General features: G+C 31.7%; 1 protein-coding gene across 3 annotated transcripts in view; it reads left to right on the plus strand.

The window, feature by feature from the left end:
* Positions 1-15,339, plus strand: part of LOC124375224 (protein tincar) — a 450,528-nt gene that overhangs the window by 42,356 nt on the left and 392,833 nt on the right. For all 3 annotated transcript variants that reach the window (XM_046833357.1, XM_046833358.1, XM_046833359.1), the window contains exon 2: positions 15,138-15,160. The gene's annotated coding sequence lies outside the window, so the exon portion shown is untranslated. The remainder of the gene's footprint in view (positions 1-15,137; positions 15,161-15,339) is intronic.

Consider the following 15,339-nt stretch of genomic DNA (forward strand, 5'->3'; position numbering starts at 1 on the left):
AATAAGCTTTTGTTAGATTACAACATTTTGTATGTGCCATCTTCTCCCTTGTGCGCCAATGCTTGTGTACATATTTTCCTAATCCGGCGTTCCTTGTGTTGGGGGGAGGTGGGGGATGAAGTGAACGTTGGAAGTATTCCAGTCAGCTTCAATGCACCTCGGTGACTACGAGCGTAACATTGTCTTCTCACTCCAACTACTCCGCTCCTGAAGCGTGGTCACGCCACACCTCACACAACACAGAGGACTCTGCGCGACGCGGCGCGGCGGGTTCATATTACAGCCACATTCCACCTGCGTCGCTAATGGTTGGAAACTTTATCCCCGTCACTAATACATTCAATAGAAAATTGTAATTACTTCTTACTACCTTCTGTTATTAACATGCTTCTTGCCGTAGTGGTAGAAATTTAAAAATATATATTAATAGTAATGACAAACACCTCTTATCTTGCTAAATATCTTCTTTTTTTATTTAAAAATTTATAAATATTTTACATTATTGAACAAATGTTTTTGTTTTACAATCTTGACACAGTTAATTTAAAAAATATATGTAGTCCCACAAAAATAATAAAATATTGAAATCTAATAATTTTATTAGTATTAGGATAAAGAAGAAAATAAATCTAAAAGGTTTCAGAATGTTATTGTGACACGAAGGTTGCTTAAAAACAAGTTGATTTTAAAGAAGGATAAATATTAGAAACTATCAGAGTTCGTGTTAGCTCATTGGAGAGTCAACGTTTTTATTTGGTTAGCAGAGGAGGCTAGAGCGCGGGGTATATACCTGCATAATTATTAAGTCTATTGAACTGAAACTTAATAATTATGTATTGTATACATAATTATTAAGTATACATGGTAGGGGTACGCCGCACCACGTGTCATGTAAAAGACTTTGGTTGCATGCAAAATGTTAAGTATTTTTTTTTATGTACTGCTGTCAGACAGACAGGCATAAAACCATGCATAAAAGACATTTTTATTTCCCTCCGGTCGAAAAAAAGGTAAATCTTTCCATTCTACTGAGTGATTGACTTCAATGACGATTCCTTGAATGGACATGCACCATCATAGAACTCACTATAGTCTAAGAAGAAGCGAAGCTTCATGTAAAGTGTACAGATGAAATCTGTCGCCAAATATCTCGTGAATAATCTCTACATCACATGTTAAAATGTCACATTGCCATTATTGTTTCCTTACGACCAATGTTTTCTAACACTCAGACAACTTCCATAGAGTGACATGCATATGGAGACATAGTGTAGACAAACAGATACCCAGGCAAACAAACAGGAATAAAAATAATCCAACCACTTCGCTAATGCTCAGCCAATCAGGTGAATATATTCGTAGTAAAATAATATAAAAATAATTTTTAGGTATGAGAAAACAACATGTTATAGGGAGTTAGAGTAAAATAATGATACCAACGAACTATTTTTAAACATACATAGAAACAAAGCATTGGCAGTAAAACGCAAGGAATGACCGACCGGCTGTGGCGGTGGTGCATCGCTGAGCCGGGACACGTGGTGGCTCTGTGCCAGTGTCCGCACCAGGTCTTTTTGCTCGCGTTAGGGAGCCAACATTTTAATTCTAAACTCTTTTTGTTCAGTGCAATATTTGGGATCCTTTACAGGTGAAATATTTAACATACATAATCCGATAGAAAAGGATTACATTATCGATACAGAACTTTCCGATTGGGTTAGGTTAATTTATTGGAGTTTTAGCTCCTAGAATTCGTAAAAACCTATGTTTAGTATTAAAAATATACTTATGTTCTAAACAAATAAAAATTGGTTGCGTTCTATCGATTAGCTTATTCAGAATAATCGCCAGGACTCCAAATGCTAAAATATTTGTGATCTGTTAATCTCAAGTTGCAAGTTGATATATATATATATATATATATATATATATATATATATATATATATATATATATATATATATATATATATATATATATATATATATACAACACCAGTAAATAGGGACGAGGTACGGCTCCACCTACGTTTATATGTGATATCTTAAAAATGACCCCTACCCTACCTCCATTTTTGGGGGTTAAAAATTATTTTCAAGAATTCTTTGGCAAAATATGAGATTTTTATATAAAACGAAGAAGGTATGCTTCTTGGTCACCATGAATGTAAATCTACATGGACAATCTTGTCTCTGACTTTAAACATTGGCTATCCACTCTATTTCTTTGTTTTACTGTATGAATGTTTTACTCTACTATATAATTGTGTACAGCTTTTTTACAAATTTCTATATTCTACTATTTTGTCGGTGCCATTATAGTTAGCTATAAGATCAATGTAAAAATATTTGCTAAAGCTTTGCCTAATCCCATTAAGAGTTATGCACCATTATCGAAATCAGTTTTTCTCATACAGAAATGAATCTGCGTGCAAAAGTCTCTATATGATTTCGAGATATCGTGCGGACTAACACATCGAAATAAATTTATTCCAGCCTCTCTAGTGATAGGCTATAATTTAACTTAGCACGTTACTCTAAGCGGCATCTGATTAGTTCTCGACACCCTCCGAGATATCTTTGAAGTTTGGTGCTGAGACATTAGAGATGCATAAGATGCAGGATCCAGCTGGAGCCCGCACCCCAAGATGTCACCAGGCAGGACAGATAGATATCTGTGAGTCATCCCCATCCCGCCACCCCTCGGCCCTTCCCGCGCTCAGAGTTGAGGGAGTGCAGGAGTTGTCTGTCAAGAACTGACAATTTAGTATCCGAACTAAAATACAGCCTCTTCGTAATGACTGAACAATGTAACAAGAAACACGCACTATTGTTTGAATAAAAATACTAAACAAGTGTATTTAATGTTGTTGCGGATTGTAGAATGAATTGTATTAGACGGTTCACAGTATTTTGATCGATTTAATTTGAATTAAAACGTACCTTTTAAGTTCACAATCTACGTTAGTCCCTTCATCCATATCCGTTTTGCACGATATTTTATCGGGATCGGAATCAATTTTCTGCTAGGTACAATGGAAAATATTTCAAAGTCAACAGCTGAGAATAAGTAGGCTGAACTGAAAGGATTAACTTTTTACCTATTCCTAGCAAACTTTCAATATTCCCAAAGTTCAACAAAGTTGGTGGTTTATCCACTCAGCTGGTCACAATGTCAATCTTCAAATACGTTTTGTTAGTGCGGTATCACTCAATTTTACGCATTTTAAATGTGCTGGAAATGTCTCATTAACATTCATAATTATTCAAGCTCAGCCAAAGAAGTATTATAAACGCCTTAAGATTTTTAATATTGACGTCAGAGTGTATTAAAACTTTCATCATCATATTAAAACATTTAAACATAATTTTATTACAAATAAAGTATTGGTTACAAATGTTTCGGAGCTATTTAAAAGAATTGTATTTAATTATATTAGTATTTTGTTGAGTTTAACTTATTTATTAATAACATATAAATATGCAATTGATACTAACATTCAACTATAAAAATGTTATTAGCTCTTAATTTCGTATTTTAAATTTGTACTTTTTAATAGTAACTGATTTCAGCGGTCGACGAATTGAGATAAAGAGCATACCTCGTACTAAGCGACACAGCATATGTAATGATTTTCTTATTTTTGAAATTAATATTAATAAAAATAGTCAAATGTTTTAAATCTTACATACATAGGAAATAGAAAATTGTTAAATTGTTAAATTGTTGTGAAATTACCATTACTGGAAATTAAATGAACTTACCATTGCTATTAGTGTAAAAAGTGCTACAACATGTATTTTGAAGAAACACAAACAATTACTGAGAAATGTGTACTAATTTTAATTAGTGTGATTTGGTTCTCTAAACGACATGGATTGTTTTCATACCATTATAAGTTATTTCTTTTCTTTTATATATATATATATATATATATATATATATATATATATATATATATATATATATATATATATATATATATATATATATATACAGGGTGGCCCGTAAGTCAGTTGTCAGAAATGAAAATACAAAGTTACCAGGAAAGTACAAATTCTTTATTTGTACAAAGTATTGTATTATTAATGTAATTATTATTATTTATTTTTAATTATTAATTTAAAGAGTATCTAACCTACAATAGGTGCTCAAAGTGGCTTCCACGTTGTTCTATACAAACATCGTCTTAAAAAAATTGACTTATGGGCCACCCTGTATATATATCATATCTTAAATACTACCATATATATTTGTATGTCTACTACAGAAATAATGCATTTTAATTTTACTATAATTTATTACATTTCACTCTACTAATAGGCATTTTACTTATAACCTTTTGGGTATTCCAAAATTTATCGGTTATCATACAATTGTTTTATTATACTGCTGTGTTTTAATAATTATTTTTTGTAGAGTAAAATCTTGCATGTCTTTGATATCTGCAATGTTTTTTAAGTGTATAAACATGCGTGACATTCCACACTTACAGGCCGTACACCTGGGTAAACACAAAGTATAGGACGAGCTGTGAAAAGGGTGAGGGACCCGTGGTTATTTCACGATATATTATACGGTAGAACTATGTAGGGACACCAACAACAGTTCTAATAAAACGTTTATTGGGTCTCACGTTTCAGATTGAATATGTTCCATTTATATTTACCAAAAGATCATTAAAGGCCTATACACCCTCATAAACAGAGTTACGACGGTTTATATGACGACTATCGCCTTCCCGTTTATGACTGTTCATCCAGCATCCAGTTGGTATAGTAAATAGCTGCGGCCTTTGTTGCGTAGTAGCATTAATTTTCATGAGCCCACATACCCATGATTTTACAGATTCATTAAAGATCATTTAATAATTAAATTTTACGACCCCTTGTAAATATGATAGGACTACCATCTAAAAACTATGGTTAATGTCAGAACATTGGTTCACAATTAAATTCTTGAAATATTTATGCTTCAATGTGAGGGGCTATCTTCAGTTCAAATGTTAAACGGAAATAGTTTCGGTATAGGCTCTCTCCTGCAGTATAATACTAGGGGTTATTTAAATCTAAAATAGGCTTTTGTGAAAATTAAGATTGTTTTTGAATTTTGTTTAAAACAAATCCTGTCGTTTAACTTGATTTCTTCCATTACTAATATTCACAAACTCAACCTAATTTTAAACAATATCTTATAATATATATACTCTACATAATTATAACATTTATTCACTAAAATATGTTTTTTTTTTATTGTAACGGTCGGGTTAATACTTGTCCAGAAGACTGATAGAAAAGGTCGGCTCTGTTAATTCAACTGCGCTGAACAAGCCAACGGCAGAAGAGTTTTATTATCGCTTACTTTTAATTTTAGTACAAAAGTGACCACACAATATATAGAGTTGTCTGTAATTAGCATCGTTTTTAATTCAAGAGATATCAGAGGATTTTACTACAAGTATTATTTAATCAGTTGGCTGCTTTAGATGAGGGTTGTTACTTAAACACTTTTTTTATACATAGAAAATGTGTATTGGTAATGATAAATTTCTTATAACGTGTTTATCACGCCGTAATAAAACATGTTCATATTTATACATAATTTAGTCGGCATGTATAATTTGCTAGTAGTATGAGGTATCGGTCGGTATAATAAGGCCGTTAAGGCGGTCCTTTACAGACAATTTGCCAGTAGTAATTACCGTCCCCGCCGTGTCGTTGCGAGTGTCCTTTATAACATTTAAGCACCCTCCTAAGACATTTCTAGACATTAAGGGTGCATAAGATGTGAGCCTAGCCAGACACCCCCAAATCTTCCTCCCTCAATGTCTGTTGAGTCACACTCAGGTTGGGGTAGCATCCCCTTATTTAAACCCTCTTGAGTTGTCCTTGAGAAGAGCAAAATATTGATGGGGCTGTGACAATGAGATCGGGGCCCTTTAATAAATAATAGCACGTTTTAAAATCTCAGCGCTTCTTCTTTCGTTTACTTAATAAAAGCATATGAGTTTTAAAGTGTAGAAGATATTTTACGTTGAGCAAGTAAAGCCGTTAATGTAAATAATTCAATATAAAATTAAGTTACTGAGATTGTTTGGTTTAAAATTAATTGTTTTCTTTAAGTTGTTCATAAAGATTTATTTTTCATTTTGACAGATGAAAATGTTCGTGTATATACTATATTGAAATCATATTAATAATCGCTTTGTAAGGTAACCATTAAGATTAGAATATACATATCTTATCTTATGAAACTGTTAATACTACACCTATCTACGTAGTAAGAATTTTACTACATGTATTAGGTATAGGGAGATGACATTTTATGCAAGTGAAATGGTTAGTTTATTGCTGGATGTAAATTTAATTTAAATAACAAATGACTTTATTAAAGAGGCGGAGTTAGGGTTATCAAGCCCTCTCTACCACTTAACATCAAAAACAATGTTTTATTCAATGCTTAAAAAGGACCTTAGTTTCTAACACCAAATATTTAAATTCTAATACCTATCTTCGACTGCGTGACGGAAGCGTTGTTTGTTTGCTACACGTAGTAAAATCAGATGTTGAGAAGAAGGTAAATATCCTTGGAACCAAGTAAATTAGTGAAAATATCTTTTAATGATGAATTCAGACAATTTTGACATCAGCATTATTACAAATATATCACAATAAAACCCGTACATGGAGACAACGCACCCGCCGTACAATTTTAAGCAAAATATAGTTTCATATTATAAAACTCTTACTCTAATCAATTAAAAGGAATACATGTTATAACGTGTTTTATATATGAAGCAAATGTCTATACGTTTTGGCTAGAAACTTGTGCTCTTTATAAAAACTTGGATATGATATTATCGTTTTTGGCCTGAAATCACAAAAAGAACTTTCGAACCTTAAAAAACCAATTTTTATGGAAAAATCACGTAAAATACTAAAAACTCTATTCTGTATAATGTAAAAAGGACGCGTAGTTGGCCAAAAGCGCATTGCAGTATGATTTATTCCGGTTTTAACATTTTCCAATGGCCTTCAACATGAAGGTTTTTATAAGCAAAACACAGGAAATCATTTATACAAATGATGTATAAATAAATTAGTCATACGAATCTAGGATTGCAATTAGTTCAATCACTGTTCCTGTAACTAACTGTGTAATGTTATAGTATTTTGTATCACGAGTACAATAAGCACCACGCATCAATATAGAGTAGTAAAGACACGTGCTATAGGAACGCCCAACAACGACATCACACCTGAGCACGTCTAGCGGCTTCACCAAATATAGCACCAGAGTGAGACAGACTGGTGTACACGTGTGTCTGTTTAGTGTTCTGATCTCTTGACAGATCTTGTTACAGCTCGGGGACCTTCCGGGTCGTCTCTTAACGTGCCTTTCAGTATTATGTGTAATATATTTGTATACTCCGTCTCAGTTTACAACCACCAGCATCACTCTCCAATTATCAGAAAGTTGTCTCCAGCAAGTTTTTAATATGACTTTCAGAATATAGGTTTATAAGGTTTAAACTCACGGATTATTATGTTATATTACTTATTATCAGTGACTCTACAAGTTATTATCAGTTAAATATGCTGCAAAGCAAGACCTACTTTCTATGTTTTATCGCCAAACCACGACCACAAATTGTAATGGAAGCCCGTTATCAGACAGAAAGTTGTTTTTTTCGCTGAGGGAAGCTCGGTTTACACTCGCCATCAGATCACAAAGCGTTCATTATCTAACCCTCATTTACTGTGTTCGGATGATGTCGCTGTTAAATTTGGTGGAAGTGTTATTTATTTTGTGCCGGGATTGTTTCACGGATAAATTAGTATTAAAATGAGACTATAATAAAAGCTATATTGTAAAGAAATGAGAATGTCATAAATCTAATATATTTTATCCACATTTAACATTCTAATGAATTCTAAATTGATAATATAAAGGATTAATTATGGTGCAGTTTTACGTTTACCGTAATATTGACTAATGGACAGTTATTGCGTTCACAACCCACACAGCGGTCAATATTGGTCACTAAAACAAAATAGCCGGGTTCTTTCTTAAGAGATTCATGTCTAACAAACATTGTACATTCTTATATTTCTCAGAGTGCATTTGTACTATTTCCTTTAAATTGTTTGTTTTATTAAAAATAATATCGTTCTCTGATCATCGTAGCTTTCACGTTGCATTTGATATAAACTTTAAAATAAAGCTTCTTTGAGGTTACAAAATAGTTAAACGAGGATTATCTGTACAAGTCATGACTTCCAATTTTGCTTAAGGTGAAAGCCCTTACACTTTGTTCCTTTCTATCTGGATGAGAAGGCTCAATCCTAGCAAACTTTACTATCGGAAAAATTTGCTTACAAGATGAAAGTAACGTGTTTCAGCTTGCTTTAATTGTATAGCAAACCTAAACCTTCAGGTTGTCATTTAAATTTAACTCTCGAAATTACAATCCATTGTCAGATTTCATAGTTTAAATGTATTTACACAAGAAAACTGGTTTAATGTGTTTATAAAGTTATATTTGTAGATTACGTCGTAAAGAAAGATTTTTAGGGGTATTTTTGCCAAATGAAATAAGTAATGTTTTCTCCATTACGTGCATACCATAGTGTATTTTGACGATTAATATGACATAATACAGTACATGATTAGTTGAATGAGTGTTAGAGGAAGCGATCACTCGAGGGGCTAGAAGAAGTTTTATTTTTCTCTATACCTGGCTGTCCGCATGGTATCTCGAAAACATACCAACTAACCCATATACTCAAAAGTTTGCATGTAATCTCATTTCTATGTAGGCAAAACTGAGTTCGGTGATGGGGGATAAAATAATTTGTAAAAAATTAGTATAATCATATGAGGTTTTTTAATATGCAACTTTTTCTCGTAGAGTGGAAAGTCAATGTTAAAAGTTGGTGACCAGATTTGATTTCAGCGCACTTTTGTGTTGTAGTATCTGCTCAAGCTAACAGAAGCTTTTATTATTTCAACACTGATATAAAATCTATCATTAACAAAAATGTAAATGCATCATGTGGCAAAATCTAGAGAGAGAGAGAGAGAGAGAGAGAGAGACTGTGAATGTAGACTTTAAATTTGGCATGAATCTTCATTTCTACATAGAGATGAATAATGTCCATGATGGCGCATGTCCAAACACGAAAATTAAGTCTATCGCTCAATGGGATGCCACAATTTGTGTTTTGTGTGCTGGAGGATGTAAAAACTTCTGGTATTATTGTCTGTCTGTCATTCTACCCCCAGGACATGTCTAGAATTAAATACGCTCTAAACTTCATATTGTGCATACAACTTTAGTGAAGTACGTTACGCGACACGTGGTGAGGCGTACTCAAACCTTGCTAAGGGAAAGTTGGATTATACTTAGTTTTAATGAGTCTACTTCAAACGGTTGTTCTAATAACACTTCAATAATACAAATTTACCAACGTTATACAAAGTTACTATTTGGGGAAATCTGCGTTCTGTGTGAACTCCTTTTTTCGTTAGATTTAATTAGCTTTAGAGTTGAAAGTAGAATTTCAATTCTTCCTCGAAAGGAGTTCTCTTATATTGCATAATTTATTGACTAACAAAATGAAAGGTTCTTTAAGAGAGAATATCAAAATATTCCAGGTATCAATAAGATATTAGTTAAGAAAGAAATTAAATGGATGATCAATTTTGCGATCAGATAATGTAGGTATACTAAAAACATCCCGTTTCGTATTTAATCGAATTAAAAATTACAAAAAAGAATAAAATTAATAATAAATTATTAATTAGTATTAGCATAGTTCTCAAATTTTATCTTCAGTTTTATTATTCATAATATAGGGTTCATAATATTATTTGTTTTATTCATTTATAACAGTGATAGTAAAATAAATCCTTAATATAGTTTAGATTTTTTGACATTTTAAACGAGATTACTCACGTATCATTAAATTCAAACAATTATCTTAGTATCGTAATGTACTTTACGAGTGAAAATGTTCTTCAGAAGTAAGTTATCTAGAAGTCTACATTTTGTAATCTCTATTATCTTGTAGACTTACGCTGATTTATATCTCGGACGGTTGGTTTTATGTGTCACACATATCAGACAACCAAAACAATGTGACATGTGAACACATTTTTTCTTTTTCTATTTTTATTCCATTCGCCCTCCTGTTTCTGACCCAATCAAATGTGCCTTGACTGGACTTTTGATTCCTTTTTTAATGAAACTTTTACCATTGAATAAGAGAAACTTGAGGTAAATTTCTATGGCTAAAATTGATTAACACCAGCCATATTATAAGCTAAGATAATACTCACATTCATTGAGAAATGCATAATAATAGAGCCTCCAGAATCTCAAGACTTAAAAAATCCGTAAATAGTTAATATTATTGTAGTGATATTATGGGTTGTGTAAGTACTCTTAAATTTAGTTTTTATACTATGAATAATTACAATTGTATAAATTACTTTAATGCAAAGAACAACCTGATAAAAGACTATTTTTATTATGTTTAAATTTTGTTAAAACAGTTAGGTTCTTTAGCATTTTATTTTTAACTCAATTTTTGCGAAATAAATAAAATTGTAGATGAAAAAAATTATATATGTTACGAAATACGTTACAAACATGACAAATAACTTTTAAATGTTTATGTTATCTATAACTGTTTATTGGCTAAGTGTTCATTAAAGCCTTCTCATTAAAGCTGATGGAAGAAATACAGTTTCTGTATGTCTGTACGCACAGTAAGTGCCGAACGAGATGACATGAGCTTAGAAAAAATTATAATATATTTAGTGACGTAAGTCACGTCCCTAACTTATTATGTATGATACGTGTAACATGTATTCATATCAAGGTCCAGCAATATCCGGCAGCCTGGTTTGAATATGTATAAGACTACCAGACAGTTTTACCTTTCAAATGTAATTAATAAGATAAAAATAAGTGCAAAAGAAAAACATAATAACCATGTGTTCAATCTTTTCGTAAACAAAGATCAAAATTAATAAAAAATAACTTGCCCTATCTGCTCTTTCAAGTTTTACTCGAAGTCTTCGAAAAAAAGTTTTGTAAATAAATGCAATTCTATTTGGGATTATTCAGATTTTTTTCTCATATTGCTGTTTTAACATACCTACAATATTCACAACCTGATCCTATCTTACTTTTACTTTACTTTACAATAACGATTAGCAAAAGGATATCATTATTTAATAACATTGTTATCAAATGTAGTGATTTTTAAATAATAAGAATATTAAATATTGAATACTAAATAGTAATCTTTCACTATTTTATATAGCTTCTAGATAAAAGCTATTTATAGCCTGTATTTTATTGTTGAATATAGTTTTGCTTGTTTCGTTTGTATGGGACGTCAGTTGCTGGTTACAAGTTTTAGATGGAGTTGCCATATTCTTCTCATATTTTAAAAGGAAAGAAAATTAAAACTTTAAAACTCCAAGTTTTCTATAAAACGTTCTCAACAACGTTTTATTCCATTTTCTTTTAATAAATAATGAAATTTTTCCTTAACCTCTAAATTTTAGAATAATGTTCATGTTTATCTCAGACTCCTTGTGAGGTTTAACCATACTGCTGATCATTTTTCTAGATTTCGCAAATGCGTACACTGATATTGAACTTAATCATTCCATCAGTCTCGTATTTCATAGAAAAGGATTTAAGAAATTATCCTTAGAATACAGGATTTATTTTATCATCCTTAGACTTGTGTTTTGATACTATTAAAATGTACGATTGTATCCAAACTCGTCTTTTATCAGCACTTAATCCCAAAATTGCAAGTAGTTTTGTTAAACAAATGGGTAACATTTTAAATGGTTAGTGAGGAAAGTTTAAAATGGCGTACTGCTGGGAATTTTTAGAGCTGTCACATCTTCTAACTTTTCCAATATCTGAGCTTGCAGCAGCCAGCCGTCACTCTTGGATACTTTCAGACTGTTCTAATACTGACCGTCGCTAGCAGAGTTGTTGGTATTTGTTTTAATAGTGCATAGAGGAATCTAATATAATACAGTATAATTATTATAGATTTTATGTGACTAATTCTTCAGTGTAATTATCACGGCTATATAATAATAAAATTATATAACTCTCACTATTTGTTATTTTTATTTGTTTATTTAGTTTTTGCACTGGGATAATGGACAGTAAATATATGCAATATAGTTATTAGATATAACTATATAACCTGTGGGTATGAATGACCGTGACTATTTTTTAATAAATCATTAAGAAAAAGTAACCTTACACGCTATTCACCATAAGAGAATCATTGGAGGATTGCAATGAATTCAAGAGATATAATCAAATTTAAACTTTGTGATAGCTCACGAAACAAATTGAATCGAAGAAATCATAAATTGGCACATTAGCTCATACTAAAATCTAAACAAGAATTTGGACTAAGATCTAAACAACCATATTCGATAAATTATTTTATTACACTTGACTCCTATGATCTAGGATTAATTAATTGACCAAAATATAAAATTGTATTATATTTTTTAAACCCTTTATTTACTTTTTAGAATTTATGTTAAACTGTATTTCTTCCTATTTTTTTTTTCTATTTTTATACATTTTAAATGCATATTCAAAATTAAGTACAAATATCTAGATTAGTGCTGTACTGCCGCTAACAATAATTTACGAGTGCTATGCAACCTTTGCTACATATAGTGGTATTGAGGTATTTCACTAAGATATATTAAATATTGGAGTATATTAAATACTAAACCCAAGAGGGTTACTCTCTGTCCCACATGACACAGTTGAGTAACAACATTGTTACTTTACCGTTCAGGAATATAGATATAATCTGCAGCTGACAGTGTTACTCAGCAAGAATCTGAACAAATGGACACATTGTACTAGATAATGGCTTCACTCATATTGTAGCACGATATTTTTACAGTGACGAATGAAACCGTGACACCAGTGTAAAGTGAACGAAAATAACAGGCGAGTCCAATGAATGTGTGAACGTTAAAAAAAAACCACTTACAATAAACCACTGGAAGTGTTCAAGTCCAGCCAGCCAGTTTTGCAATTATAATTCATTGATTGTATACTAAGGAAATAACAGAATAAGGCTACCAAAGGTCCCAATGCAAGCACATATACTGTACTACTTCAATTTACTGAGGGTTTATGCATACTTTCCAAGAATAAAAGTCGAGGTTACAAAGGAGGGCAGAGAGGTGGAGTAATCACGTCCTAGTAGTCAGTTATCCTAGCTTCCAACCAACTATCCTAATCAATTCATTTATAAATGTAAATGTTTGAATGTATTCTAGGGGTTTTATCCAAAATGTATACTGTCGAATTTGTCACATGAACTTAGTTTAAACACCGTAAAAACACTTAAATAAATACATGCATATTTAGTTACAAAAATCTGCCTTAACTTGTTCACATTATGTTGAGCACTATCAACAACATTTAAATCTTAAAATATTTCTGCTCCGGGCTCCAACGTAGCAACATAGGCAAAAAAACTCCATGTAGCTTATATAGAAATGTAGGTTCAGAAAAATGTCGAGTCAATTATTTCCGGCCAATTCTTCTCGAAATATCTTACGGAAAGACAAGAAGCAATGCATTTATTCCAGCCTCTAAAGTGATATAACCTTATGGTCATACATGAAAAAGGTAAATGAAATATTATTATAACTTGGTATGATAGCTGTTATATTTTCCGAACATGTACAATATCTGTAGCTTCCAGCACCTATTACTTCTGAATATTTTCAGACCGATTTACTATTGATCATTATTATGTACGAGTATATATAACTTATATTCTAATCATGGTTTCATCTTGCTAGGCCTCTTCTCGGTTTACAGTGGAGTTAGGTACCATATCTGAGAGAAGCCACTGACATGTTCTTTCCGGCGCAGCTGGTTTACGGGTCTCGATGGGGGGAGGAGTGGAAGGGTTAAACTCATGTCATTATACACACCACCCCTCGTAATTATAAGCCAAACAGGACTTTTGTCTGCAGCTCATTGTCTTCGGGGGCAGATGTGCTTAAATAAAATAAAGCAACAAAAACAACTTCTGGAGTGGATGGAAGCAAATTTTACCTTGAATTATTTTAAAACAGAACATGTTTTTTTTTCAAATAACCGAGCAAGACAATTAAAATATAAACAAAATACTTATATTACTTAATATAATATACTTATATTACAAAATACTTATATGTTAGAAAACTAAGCATCTCCGATATGAATACTTATAATCGATAAATATGAATTTCACAAGTATTACCGTCGTTAGTTTGAAGTATTTATTTCTTGGAAAGGTGACGCTACGCCGTGAAAGCTGGAAAATACATAATGCAGTTTTCATAAGGTATTGTGGAAGTTGACAGGCTCACTTTCAGCTTTAGGGTCTTGGGTTTTCCAACGAAAGCAAGAACTTCCCTCTTTGCAATCTGCTTCTCTCATAAAACTCTTATTTGCCCTTTGTCGTTCCGGTATATTAGAATACTGCGATACCTTGGACGATAAATATCAAAAACAAAGGAAGATAAACAAATATAAATAAATGTATACCGCTATACGGAAATGACTTAAAGACACACTTAAATATTATTAGTCTGTAGCCTAGATTCTTTATTTAAAATTAAACCGTCTCATGACATTTTATAAATATCGTTTTTACTTTAAAATTTTTATTTGGTCCGTTTAATTTTAAGTTTATTAGATGATTTAAATTTATACTACCTAATAGTGTAAAAACATTCTAAGTTCTTTCTCCTTATTGCAACTTCGTACTATTGGCCTATGCCGGAGATAAACCTCCCTGGCTATTCTCCTGGAGATCTCCTTATTGCAACTTCGTACTATTGGCCTACGCCGGAGCTGAAACCCCTGCCCTGGCTATTCTCCTGAAGATCAACAGATCCTCTATCTTGTTACCACTTTTGTTGACACACTTAAATATAAATCATATTTTAAATTGCCATAATTGATTAAAAATTCTTTATTTAATATAGTTAAAGATTTTATAGTTATATCATTTTTATGTTCCCTGTTTTAAAAATGGAAATTTAATAAAAGTGTTTGATTTCAGTGTTTTATGTATGCTGTTCTCTGGTAAGTTTCCTTCTACTTGTTAAAATTGGAGTAAAACTATTTTAGATAAGACTTTTTATTACATATTCCATACTATTTGTGTTGTTTAAATTGGTGTAAAATATCGAGTATTTTTTACTATTGTAGGCATTTATTCATATTAATCAGATTTGCTTTTTGGGGCTGCATGGATATAAGAT

Source organism: Homalodisca vitripennis, chromosome 1 (genome assembly GCF_021130785.1).
Source record: "Homalodisca vitripennis isolate AUS2020 chromosome 1, UT_GWSS_2.1, whole genome shotgun sequence".
Taxonomy (NCBI): domain Eukaryota; kingdom Metazoa; phylum Arthropoda; class Insecta; order Hemiptera; family Cicadellidae; genus Homalodisca; species Homalodisca vitripennis.